At 40.0% G+C, this 14,265-nt stretch overlaps 1 protein-coding gene and 1 long non-coding RNA gene across 3 annotated transcripts in view; both read right to left on the minus strand.

The window, feature by feature from the left end:
• LOC133107213 (protein FAM222B-like) overlaps positions 1-6,595 on the minus strand; it is a 29,301-nt gene extending 22,706 nt beyond the window's left edge. The window contains exon 1 of one of the 2 annotated variants that reach the window (XR_009704578.1): positions 6,455-6,595. The gene's annotated coding sequence lies outside the window, so the exon portion shown is untranslated. Of the gene's footprint in view, positions 1-4,408; positions 4,558-6,454 lie in introns of those variants that run through there. The other variant, XM_061216163.1, reaches the window with a different exon arrangement.
• A 2,311-nt stretch (positions 6,596-8,906) lies between these two features.
• Positions 8,907-10,312, minus strand: LOC133108672 (uncharacterized). The gene is made up of 2 exons (XR_009704688.1): positions 10,199-10,312; positions 8,907-9,919 (listed from the first exon to the last, which is right to left on the minus strand). It is a non-coding gene; the product is annotated as an uncharacterized LOC133108672 (long non-coding RNA).
• Positions 10,313-14,265: the final 3,953 nt, after the last annotated feature.

Consider the following 14,265-nt stretch of genomic DNA (forward strand, 5'->3'; position numbering starts at 1 on the left):
GCAGAAACGCCTAGTTTCTGAGGGACTGAAGAGAACAAACTCCACCAGAAAGCCTGAATAATGTCATAAGATATTAAAATACTTTTGTTCATCAAGGACTTCCTTTAACCCTAAAAACCTGAATTGGGGGGGGGGGGGGGGTATTTGCTGCCGTCTCATTTAGTCCAAAAGTGATTCCCAGGCCAGAGGCAGCTAAGTGCAGTTGGCCATTGAGTGACCCAGGAAGGGAAGGTTCCAGAACATAGCCCATATAATCATGCAAGATTGACTTTTCAATTAGATCACGCAGACAAGTTTAACCATTTGCCACTTGAAAGCTAGCTAACATCACCAGCCAGGATACTGCAGGAGAGAGGATGTTTACACCTATAAGACAAGGCCCCAGCCTTCATTCCAAAGCCATTCACCCAGCAAAGGTATGTGCGCACAAACAGCTGGTCGTCAAGGTCACAGTACTTAATTAGTCATTTGTTAGGGGAAAATGCTGAAGAATTCACCCAACTTCCAACTTTAACTCTTGTATCATGCAGCAGAGGAGTGCAACTGTGCTGTCAAATTAAAAATCCAATTAGGTTATTCAATTGTGTTATATCAGTCCTCTGGTTGAATTAAATATCTACTATATTACATTTGCCATTTGTCCTAGTTAACACATCCAGTGTCATAACCAACATGGCAAACAACCTTTTTTTTCCCCCAAACACGAAACAGGAAAGCTCATTAAAAGACCCAGAATCAGTCACTGCACATAGATTAGACCCCTTTCCTCACCTTACTAGCAAGGAGACTGATGCCATCATTTTTAGCCTTGGATGAGATGCCAGGCACTTTGAAAAGCTGGGTTTATTTATAATTTCCTCTTGATCCATAACCACACAGCTGGAGAAGCAGCATGTTCACACAACAAGATGGGTTCAGGCCATCGTTCAGCATTCACGCAGGCAGCTGCCACAAAAAGCATTCGCTATCCTTTAGAACACGACGTTCAAACCTTAAGTTACCTCCGCATGCAACCCTCACACAGGCTGAAACAAAAGCAGCTTTCCACACAAAAAGGTCAAAAGCGCAACTTGTATTTGTACTGTAAAGCACCTATAAGAAAACTTAAATGTTTATTAGTGATAGGGAGTTGACCAAATTAGATGTAAGAGTCATCATTAAGCCCCTCGACAGTTGCAAATTGTGTCTGAAGCACAGGAAGCTTTCTGAGGTAATCATTGCACTACGGCACTCAGGAGTGAGAAATCACAGCACGCTTTTATTATGGAAACGTGGTGTAACTGGGGCAAGGGTTCCCGGCCAGGAGCGCGTGTGGAGGGCGGTGCTCCTCTGCGATGCGGACAACACAGCGCTTCTCACTCGGCTGAAAGGTCACTGCTCTTCTGGCTCGACCTACTTTCAGACCATCTCTGTCCGTTTGTCCTTTTCTCGCCGTGTAAAAAGGGGAGACGACACTCCCTTTTTCTAGGGGGGGGAGGGGGGGAAGCTTGCCAATTGGGCTTAAATTTCAAAAATTCTACAAAGCTTAATTTTGTGGAATCTCCAATTGACTCAAATCTAATCAACACCAGAATTTGCAGATCAGAGACCTGCTAAACTATCTTAAGCTGGCTTCATATTCTCCTCAGCCAGGACTGCCAAGGACTCGAGAGTTCATGGCAGGGATCATGGCAGCAGCATTAACATTAGCATAAAGGGGGCGGCAGCCCTGTGACTCTTAGGGCCTGCTTGGGTGGGACAGCCTCACCCCCCCCCCCCCCCCCCCCCCGCCCCGCCCCGTATCACACCCCACCCCCCCAGCCGCAGAACCCGCGAAGCGCCGAGCCTCGAGCGCCCCCCCGTGAACGACGGTGGCGGAGACGTTAGGCAGGGCCCGGGGGAGCCGGCTTCCGGTCCATTTGGCCTCCTTATCTCCTGCCATAAACACACGGGGCTCCGCCCCACCCCCCACGCGTTACAATAGGCGCCCTCTCCTTTGTTCCGCCGGGAGACGACTCTGGAGGAGCATCCATCAGCCCCCCCCCCCCCCCCCCCACCACCCCCCAAACGGCCACGTTTCCCACTGTACTGAGACGGAAGGGGCTCTGGCTCATCCGTCACTCTGGGGGAAAATGCGCATGCATAAGTATCCGCTAACCCAGAAAGCCAGTGAATAGCGGGGAAAGACCACAGTGGAGTTGTCAGCGCAGTTAGCAACAGTGAGCTACTGGTGTGAGATAAAAATGTGACCTCAGTTAGGAACTAAATAAAAGCCGCCAGGCCCAGCAGAGGAAGTGTGATGCAAGTTCCAAACGTCTGGGGAGAATCCATAAAATGACACATATTCCAGCCATTCTGAGGGGATCAAGAACGAGACAAACCCAAGTACGCCTTCACTTTCACCGCTCTCCTTCGAAGCATACTTTAACACCACTCAAACTGCGAGTACTAATGGGGCAATGGATTAGGCAGATAGCATGGAACAGGGTGGGCCGGCATTTAATTAGGATTGAGAAGCAGGTTATAGTACATCTTGGCCTCCATTTTGAAAATCTCATTCATACAATTCACACTCATACAAGTCTCGTGTATGCTATGCTTTTACAAGTGACATCGGCGTGTATTGCGATGTACTGTGAAATTTGAATTTACACAAGTACAATGTACAATACCATAAACTGAGAAATTTCCTTGAGTAGATATATGGTACACAGTTTGTTTACTGGAAGTATGTACCAACTAACATCCAAGTTATTTGGTGCAAACTCAAAAATCATGGTTAGCCCTGCTCCGCATGTCAGTTCACAGCAAGGATGACATCAGAGAATAGGTTGAAAGGGAACAATCTCATTTTAAGGCAGGATAACCCAGGTAATTAACACCACTGTGACATAAACCCAAGCCACACTTTACATCGAGCGAAAAGAAGAAATGGCTTCATCAATGACCCCTTCCAAAACAGGTTTGACATTCAATTGGTCTTTCATGTGTGCCTTTAAAGCTTGCAGTAGAGAACAACTGACGACTTGACTCATGTTCTCAGGCGATTTATGAACCTAAAACTATCTTGTGGAGCAACAAGTCCCGGAGCACTCCGGCAAGGTGGACAAGAGTGTGGTGTAACAAAGCTTCAGTTCTGTATTGCACAAGTTGGAGGTATTGCCACCCACAGCTGAATACACAAAAAACGCAGTTCCCGCTGCTAGTGTCTGAGTGGACCGAAATGTAATCCATTTAATCTGTGTAGGCTAATATTTTATTACGCTACCCTGCCTTATGTATTAGCTCTTCAGAGATATTGTGGAGTCATGACTGCATATCACCTAATGTACGAGACGTCTCCTAATTTATATTTACCAGACAAAAATTGGGAGGTGACCATCATCAATACTCTGACTCAGCCAAATTTACTGCAGTCTCATTAAATGCCGGCTCTTCAGACCTGATGGAAAGTCATATGATGAGTTCTATGGTTATGAAAAGTGCTGAAAAAGCTAGAAATAAATGTATACCCAACAATACTTTGACTCACTCTTCCATTAAAAAAAATACATGACCACCGTCTTATAATTCATCCTAAGGTCAACAGCCTCATGTTTATCTTTAGCATAAAGGGGGTGGCAGCCCTGTGACTCCTGGGGCCTGCTTGGGTGGGACAGCCTCATCAGCTCCACTCCACTTCATTCCTTCAAGTCCTTTGTTTTCCCCTGACAAGAAACACTTTGGCACAAGTCTTATCCGCTTCTCACTTAAAGCAGTTAAATATACAGCATGGTCAGGAACAGAGTTAATCAACTACAAACACCTAAATCCCAGTCGTTCGATTAAAATGGCATTTTCAAGTTGCCCAACGCCCAAGCAAGATGCGTACTGTATAAAACACAACCATGGGATATTTTTACACTTTTCGTTGTTTGGGGAAAGGTTTCTTGTCAGGAAGATAAGACAAAAGTGATATTTCAGTTGAAATCATGAAGTTTCGAGGGAAAAAAGAGCGAGAAGCAAAACTAATGTTTAGCCAAGTCACAGAATCTGCACTAAAATCTTGAAAACCAAGTTAACCTGTAGACAGACATTGAATAACTAATGTTACATGTTAATTATATACATGCAACATTAAATCAGCGTACAGTATTTTAGTCGTCTATACAGACACGTTTAGGTAGACGTTACCAAATTTACTAGCTAAAATCTCAACATTAACTTGGTAGCAACACGTCACCTCAAACACCTCGCTAACGCCACAAATGAAAAGGCCACCCAGCTAGCCACCATGCTACCTTGCTGGCTAGCAAACTACAATGATAGACCGACGTCCCACATTTAGCTAAAATAACTAGCGACTTGTATGCAAGTGGAACGTAAAAGGTTCGTAGCCCGACTGGCTAGCTACTGCGAATTGCACAACGAACTGCTATGAAATAATTACCTCCGCTCTGTGGAAAGCTGACGCTGGAGCAGGATTTGGTCCCACGTCAATTTAATCATTTCGCTGAATTCATGGCTCAAAATCGCACGGCAAAGTAAATAACAACTCGAGAAATGTCAGCGAAAGCCATTTAGCTAGTTAACGCTGAACCAGCTGCATCCTGCTTTGGGGAACACACTGTTTGAGACCACGCCCAGAATACGAAACCCAGCCCATGAAAAATCCGGTATGTCCACGATTGGTTCGGAATCAGACAGGAAACTTCAACCGGCACGCTATAACCAATCAGAGAGCCAAATCCGAGTTAAAAGGGTAGGGATTCCGGCCTTTAGGTCACGAGCCGGATAAAGAACTACGTCACTCCTTTGTTACCTTGCCGACCCATCTCAACTCAAGATCTGTGCGAAAGAATGCTTGGGGGAATGATGACAGACAGAAAAGATGGATTACCAGACAGAATTACGAACCGAATATAACTTTATAACCAACTTGCAAAACTTGGTTGATTCATTCCAGCAGGAAAGGTGACAGGCATTAATAGTAGCTGAGTACTGACATAAATTTTAAAAAGAAATGCTAGCTAACGTTAGCTGGAAGAGCAACGCGTAGTATCATAATCCATCCTTGTAAACGAAGTTGCTTTTACTGACCTATACAACTATACAAGTCGCGTGTGCCATCGCGTCTGTTCCGGGGTGACTGACTGACCAACGTAACATTTCTATGGTTAAGCCCAAACGTTAGCTGGAAATCTTGTACCTTAGTAGCTTAGGATGGCTGGAAGTAGAACTTCAAAAATATAGGTAAAACTGAACTGCGTTTATTTATTAACAACTTGTGGATAGTACAACCGCCCAGGACAGCTGTCCAATTGTAACGGATAAGACATCGTACCAACGTCTTGTATGAAAACTCGAGCACAAACCCGAGTCACAGCTGGCTAAGCAAGTCAGTTCATGTTAGCTTGCTCGCTATACTTTCTGAACGAAAGGCTCCGACATCCTTTCAAACACATAGCAACAAACTCCTAATATCAATGAATGGTGGTGTGGGTGTTGTCCATTTTCATAATACGAAAGACCACCGGTCAACGCCATTTGAAATGTCAATGCTATTAGAAGCCTAAGGAAACTCAAAAGATAACGTAATACAATTGAGTTACAAAAGCTTAATGAAACGAAAACTTCACAAATGTTTAGTAAACTTTAGAACCCCAATGCTAGCCAACTAGTCCAACCGTTTCAAACCTAGTAACGTTAGTGTTAGCTTAGTTAGATAGTCGTCTCACATGTTAACGTACACAATTCATATCGAAAAATAATGAATACTTAACTCAGCATGCCAACCTTTCAACTTAAGCACGACAACAACCTAGCTGGCTAACTCGTAGCGCTTCCCTAGGAATGAAAAACTTGCTACGCTGCCAACTAGCTAGTACGAACAAGACTAGCAAGCTACAGTTAGCAGCGGTTCCGTACACACTTGCGAAAGCTAAGCAAAAATAATATTCCATTAAACGGATTAAACTGTTAAAATGGATGCAACTTCAAAGCATGCAATGCTAAGTTCTACTGTTCCCTTAAAAACGAAGAAGCTAGCTGGCTAGGCAGATAAGAAACTTGTGCTAGCTAGTCATCAGGGGAGGCAGCATCTTAAAATGTAGCTATTGCTAGCTATATAATGTTACTTTGCTAATTTAACCAGCTAGCCAACACAGAGCTTGCGCTTTTTAGAAACTAGCTAGCAGTATGTAGCAGCATCTTGCCCCAATATAACACATATAGTCATCTTGTTAGCTATCAATTAACTTGGCAACAAGCTAAAATTAGTACAAAATTACGCCCTATTCACAATTAGCTACCGCTCCGTATCCATCACATCCACAAGCTTGCTATAAATCCGTCTCATTAGCGATGTTTGTTAGCTTGCTACCAGTGGACTCAATGAAAGGGCACTTCTTTGTTGCTGCAACCGGCTTCGGACTTAGTGAGATCAAGCATCTGAAAATGTAATACCCCGAACCAAATTTAGAGCGCACATACTTACTCTCCACAAACTCGAACAAAAGGCATGGTTTAAAACATCGTTATGATCAACTAAAAACACCAGTATTTTCGGTTTAGTAACGGTGCTTTGCCGAATCACCGCTGCTTTCTGCGGCACCAACTTCTGGCGCATGCTCAGTTGTGATATACGAAGGGGGAGAGGCAGAGGAAGGCCTTTAAAAATGGTACAACAGAGCATCCAGGAAGTAAGCGGATACTGTTGTCCGGACAACTCTCATGTGGATGAAATTTTTTATGTAAAATAATAATAAAATACACAGCCAATGCCTCTGACCATGCTAACACCGCTTAAACATTTTGAAAGGGGGGGTCTGGCACACGATAACTTGAGTACAGCAGAATATGTTTTTTTTCTCCTTAAAGGCACACGTTAGACAATAAACAGAAAATAAAAGAAAACCGAAATATCTCTGACTGAATGTAATGGATTGCAAACGTTAAATGATAATTCACATACCATGGCAAAACATAGTGCATCCAGTTGAATGAAGTTAAAAGCAAGCTCAATAATAGCCAATGTTCTAGGGGAAAGGTTTAGAACACAGTTTCAACTAATCTGTTGTTGATGAAGAAGAATAATTCCGTTGCATATGGCATGTTCGATTAAGCATCGATTCACCAAAAAATGAAAATAACATCAGGATAATCATGGCCCGAAGGACCACAAAAAAACGTTTCCCAGTGGCGGCCGATTTACACTACTGTGATATTTCATCACAGGCCTTTAAGATTATAACATGTTACATTGAAGTGAAATTTAACCTTAAATGGATAATTCACTTTCTCTTCTGTTCTATTTGTCTATGTTATTTCAGTTTCAGTGTATGTTTTTGATTGGCAAAGGCAGTGTTTGCGTGGTGGATATGTTAGATATTCAGATGTTTTCAATGACGTGCACACTTTACAGCGTTTTATTGCAGTTGCAGGTCATTCATGGTTTAAAGAACGTATATACTTCAATAAAATATACTTAGTAAAGTATATAAAGTAACTCTGAATTATATACCCCGATCTAGTCAGTATACCCAGAGATGTGTTGATGTTATGGAACATCTCCATTGGGTTAAACTAATGTTGAGCACTGGGGGGGAAGACCCAACCCACTCATTATTCCTCTGCACAGACAGTTCATATACATGTTGGCATGTTAGTCTGACCCAACAAATAAGCATCATGGGAGCATTGTAGGAGACAAGTAGTGCATCACCTGGTGTCCACATGTGTTCTAGAGCCATTTGTTCAGCAGCTATAAAGCCCCAAATTTCCTTAATCATATGTGTTTTTTTAACGAATGAATTATGTTCGTAAAAGATCACATTCACTAGTCTAAAGGCTTCATGGATATTTTTGTATATACAGATTATATACATTTTCATCACGATTTTTAGGCTGTTAAAAGTCAAAGTCAAACATCACAACTATTTCCAGTCTGTCAATTTGGTTAATTTAATCTTCTACACAGACAGTGTAGAACTAGTACAAGCGAAACTCAGCAGAATGACTGGGAGTGCTTGTCCACAACAAGCTATTATTTTTTTAAATAGCCTTTTAATTAGCCTGAAAGTAATGCAGATTTTTAATTAATCTGGTCATTACGGTGTGAAGGTAATAATTGTAATTGGTAATAAGCTCTTCATTCATTGAAATTGCTTTAATGTACAGTACAAATTCTTTTGTGTAATTTTGACAATTTATTTTGCAATGTAAACTAACAATATTACTTTTTAAAGAAGAAAACAAGAGAAAGAATTAATAGTCAGGGCCACAGCTATGAATTCTCAGGCCAGGGATGAAATACTACACCCTCCATATTGTTACAAGACTATTGTACATCCTTTCATATCATTGAGAAAGGCTCACTGACATGTTGACTCACCCTCTACCTGTGTTTATAGTCCTTCAATTCGGCTTTCAAATTATGCAGTTGTATACCAAAACATCTATAGCTGTACAATAATTCAAGCTCATTGGTTGAAAATTGGTTCTAATTGCCACAGCCAATGGCGTTTCAACTTCATCGCGTTCACAGAGAATGGGTGCGATAAACAGTGTTTTTGGTTTGCGCTTATTCGTTGCGGGAATTCCTCTCTTGACTGTTAGAAGTCGAAATTACCTATTGTACCTTTAAGTAAACTAGTTTGACGTATTTACATACAGTAGTTAGCTCAAAATCCCGTTATGGGTGGTTCATGGACTGATGTCCACTAGGTGTCACTATATATATTCAAACTTCAAGATAAGTACAGTTCAAATTCTACCAGTTCTTCAAACATGGTGTCAGAACTAGAGTTGTATCAAATCAGTAATTGACTACATGTAATAAAAATGTGGAGAATATTTAGAACAGTGTATATGAAAGATCATGTACAAAATGGAAATAACGATTTCACTCCCAATTCATAACTCATATGACTCTATTAAGAATTAGACAATTCTATATTGTTTGTTATTACACTTTATATAATTAACCATTAAAAGCATGACAAAATATTTATACTTTTGATTCTTTTTTTAGTTGACACATAATAATAATAATAATAATAATAATAATAATAATAATAATAATAATTATCATTATTATTATTATTATTATTATTATTATTATTATTATTATTATTGCAGTTATCAACTGCTACATTTGTTGTTGTTGCCAGTACTACTATTACGACTACTGCTGGATAAATTAAACCAAAATTAGCTTAAAATGTGCCAATGTTACAGCATTGTGGCCATGGCCAACTTTTTAGTGTCCTTACAATACAGTGTATGTGTATGCTAATGTGTAGATAGAGACCTAAATCAGGTACATAAGGACGTGTATGGTAAATGCAAATGTTTTTGTTCAGATGCAGGTTAAACAATGTGTCCACTATGGCCATATTAACTCTGTGGGAATGTATGTTAAGTAAAAATGAAAAACAAATTCTTAAAAGTCATAAATGTGTGAGCTGTGGCATAGGAGACATAGGATGCAGGCGTGTTGTGGCTGTAACTTCATCTTTAGTCACAAAACATTATGAGGATCTTTATTATACAGTAGTTACTCATTCCTTGAGCACAATATCAATATATATTTTCAAAGCTTAAGTCTTATTTCATAACATTAAACGGTAAGATGTGGCATTTTCTTGACTTACAGTGGTTTCACTGTTAGCTCTCCGTCCATCAGATGACAGTGAGAAGAAGCAATATAACCCTTACCATTACTAAAGCTCAGTAATGGTAACGGTTTCATTGCCACTCTCTTACGTGTTTCCGAGAGTTTCAGTTGAGTCAGTGAATTCATGCCATTAGCCCCAATGTTTCCTGGTGGGGGGATGAAACCCTGGATAGTACATCATCTATACTGTAGTGTCTCTATAACCAACTTACAGTATATGATGATATCCTGCCCAGAGTACACGGCATTAGAAAAACATCATCACCCGATTCCATGATTCAGAATCTAAAGGAAAGAGAAATGTGTTGAAAAAAACAACAAGAAATCGCATATAAGCATATAAGACCTAATAGTTTGTTTTGATTAGTAGTAACCCTGTTGTTATCCCGTAGCTTTCTAAATCGATGTGCAGTAATCATTCCACGGTATATGGACACAACCAGGTCAGGTTTTTTTTTCCATATTTTAATAAATCATATATTTCTGGAATGTGACAATTATCAGCTTTTGTTTGCAAATATATTGTTTTGACGACTTTGAGATAGTTAGCTAACATTTTCTTACCTTTTGCAAAGTCCCGGGGAAGAGGGACTGAATGAAGAGGTAAGCCTTTGTGATTATAGCCCATCATCGTGCTGTCGAAGACCCAGGGACAGTTGGGGATGTCGGCCTTTTAAGGGTGCCCCCGCATTTGCATATCTCCCAGCTGTGCCTGGTCCTTATCAGCTTCCATGCCTTTCTGCTGACCAATGATTGGGCCTTCGAAATATCAGAGAGAACAGGTTCATGTCACATTTTGTACTTTGGGGTTAAATGATGTTCCGGCGCAAATTTGCAACTCAACCAAGGTGCATGAAAAGAAAATGAATGTAAACATTTCAATGAATTTATTCAAGTGTTTTATAATAAATACCATTTTAACTGCTTTAACTCTCCAAGAGTGGCTGAATTATTTTACGTGAATTTAAAAACATGTACATTGTGTTTTCTACACATGACATTATCAGTTTCTTATGCACAAAGTCATGTTTTCTCAGCTCAAACATGTAACTTCTGTTGATACAGCTACAATTATGCCCACGGAAGCATTTACTAGCTAGAACAAGGAATTGCCAATCATTTAAATCACCTTTTAAATAAAACCTGAAATTAAGTTTGCAGTTTACAGTTGCAGTTTACTCTTTCATGATGAATATCGTAGCTACAAGATATTATTAAACGTACTTCCTTAAACAGGCTGATTTTGACAAATTTGTTTTTATCAATAACTGAATGTAGCATATGAAATCGAACACATATTGGACTAATTTTGATGAGGGGATACTATCACGTTTAGCAAAGTCCTTAAATGCCCTTTATTCAAATAATTCATGGATGTTAACCTTTTGGTGCCAAATTATTGGCAGCCGCAATCACACTAGACCGTAGACCATGACAGTTTAAATGGGATGTGCCCTTAAAGCAAACTCGTTTTTAAACTACCGTTCCCATGAATGTGCGTGAGCAAACCGGTATAGAATGAAGAGACGGTGTGTAGAGCGGGGAAACTCAGAAGGACAAAAAACAGTTGTTGAGACAATGTGCAGACGGAACTGTGTGGTCTAGGAGTTGCTGGCCATGGAGACAGGGTCCATTTGACAGGGTGGGGACCTCGTAGGGCGCAGTGTGTGTTCGGGCTGGGCCTGCAGATAAGGAGGGAAACCGCCTATCTCTGACACTATCAATGGCCCCCTGTCTGCTCACAGCTCATTATCAATTAGAGAAATAAATGAAATGTTCTAGGAAATATACGGCATTTACAGAGACACAGAGAAAAGTTTGAGAATTTTCTGTGCCTACAATGTTTTAAGGTTCGGTTGGTACTGTACACTGAAACAATATTAAATTAATAAACATTTGAACTTTAATTTCTTACTCCTATATTTCTTTAAGGTTTTCTCAATTATAAATCGTAGGTTCATTTCTCACCAGTGGGCTTTTGGCACATATTTGTGGCACAGTCATTTTTCAAATTACTTTCAATATAAATGACCTTTTCTCAGGCATCTGGTCCAAGGGGAGAATATGGACATAAATAAAGCATGGTCACCATTAATTACTTTTCGAATGATCAAGCGATGCTAGCATTTCAATATTTGTACATGTTAAATGTTTGTATTGTATTGAATGTTTTAACTGTGTGTTATACGCTCATAATCCCTTACATGAGCTGTAATTGGATGTATAATCAAATAACGCCTCAAGTATTTACCAGCGATCAACTTTGTCTGGTTACTTTTGCCGCTCTTAGCTTTACCATGGTATATTCTGAGTGGAAACAAGTATAAAAAAGTTTTAAGATATAAGATATGTGTATGTTTTTATTGCCTTTGCCCTGTCATACTGTAGTTGGCTGCTGGCACTCAGTTCTTTGTGAATAGCTAAGAACAAATTAATTAGTGATTGTGTAGCTGCAATAAAAAGTAATCAAGACCGAGTGCATGGTAAAGGCATACAAGTTTTCGAGTTTGGAATGAATCTGAGGAATTTACTAATTAGGAATCAGCTACTGGGTAACCAGGCATACACTCAGTGAACACTTTATTAGGTATTCATTAGACTTATTCTTTAGACTAATTAAGACCTCTGCTGCTGTAGCCTACCCACAAGAGGTTTGACGTGATGTGTGTTCAGAGATGCTCTTCTGCATTCCACTGATGTAATGCCTGGTTCTTTGCGCTACTGTCGCCTTCCTGTCAGCTTCGACCAGTCTGACGTCTCTCATAAACAACTCATTTTTGACCGCAGAACTGCTGCTCACTGGATGTTTTTTAGTTTTCGCACCATTCTAGAGACTGCTGCGCATGAAAATCCCAGGTGATCAGTTGTTACTGAGATACTTTGACCACCCTGTCTGGCACCAACAATCATTCCAAGTCACTTAGATCACATTTTTTCCCAATTCTGATATTGGTTTGAAAAACAGCTGAACCTCCCGACCACATCTGCATGCTTTTATTCATTTACTTGCTGCCACACGATTGGATTGATCTTAAATAGTGTCTCTAGACATGTTCAAAACATCAATGACCTATCGCCATATTTGACAGTAGGTATGAGCTGGTTCTTCTTCTCATTCCATTTTGCCACCAAACATGTTGATAGTGTGTTTGGCCAAAATGTTCAATTTTGGTCTCATCTGAGCACAGTACTCTCTTCCAGTCATAATTCCAATGAGGTTTGGCAAACTCCAGATGCTTGGTTTTGTTTATTGCGCTCAGTAAGGGCTGTCTTTGTGCCACCTTTCCGAAGAGTTTACTGGTATGGAGGTGGCATTTTATATTTTACTTTTTGGTGACCCCAAGTCTATGCAATTCCTAAACCATGATTCCTTACCGTCTGTGGGGATAATATGCACTTGCATCTTCTTCCTGGCAAGTTTGCAAACATTCCATGTTTCATGCATTTGTATTATTGCACTATTGCACTATTGCACTTAACACTATAAAGTGTTAAAATGTATGTTTATGTATTGTTTTGTACCCATTAACCGACTTCTGATGGTCAATTACCATCTGTGTGTTCTGAATTGACTATTCTTTGGCTCTTCCCATGCTGATGGAATGACAAAGGGATTTTGCGTGCTTGCATACCTGTTTTTATACTATAGTGAACAGGAAGTGAAGGAATTACACAATATAGTTAATTTACACAGAGATTAACTAATGTTATGCATTATATACAGCCTTTTTTCTCAATTTTTATTAAGGGTGCCAATAATTCTGAAGCCCACTGCATCTTTGAAATATTACACTGAAAAAAAATGTTTCATGAATAAACCTAAAAGCCAGACACCTGTTTAGAACAGACATTTACAGCCCTGACCATGGACTATGTGTATGAAATAGCCAAACTGATCGGGTCTGAGGTAGAAAAGCTCATTGCTAGGAACCAAGTGTACAGCTCCAAAGAAGAGGAGATTTTAGAAGTATTTGAGGCTCTCCAGATACAGAATCAGAAGAAGAGGAGCATGAAAGAATCTGAGGTGCCAATAATTCTGGAGGCCACTGCATCTTTGAAATATTACACTGAAAAAAATGTTTCATGAATAAACCTCAAATTTGACTTCAATTTCTTGCTCCTATTTCTTTACGCTTTCTCAATGGAAAATGCATATGGTGCTCAGCCCCCTTGAACAGCACCAATGTAGACCTTTAACCAAATGTTAAACAGCACCACTTAGCATCTGCTACAGCTAAAATAAATACACGATATTCTCTTAAAACCCAGAAAATGTATTTTCATCCCATGCATGGAACACAAGTCTCTGGTCTTACTCTCAAGAACCATATGGTCTACAATGCTGAAACCTATAGAACTACAGTACTGTGCAGAAGTCTTAGGCACCTGTATAACATTCTGTACAGATAAGATTCTTTCAAAAATAATTCAATGAAAGGTCCTAAATAAACGTACTATACATTGTACATTACATTTTAGTAATTTGGCATAGTAGTTAAAAACTGAATCAAATCCACATTTTTTGTGACCACCCTTCGGTGTTAAAACGGCATCACTTCTCTGAGATAGCCAACACTGTCCTGCAGTTCTATAAGACAATCAGCAGGGAGGTTGTTCCAAGCATGTTGGAG

Source organism: Conger conger, chromosome 13, assembly GCF_963514075.1.
Source record: "Conger conger chromosome 13, fConCon1.1, whole genome shotgun sequence".
Lineage (NCBI taxonomy): Eukaryota > Metazoa > Chordata > Actinopteri > Anguilliformes > Congridae > Conger > Conger conger.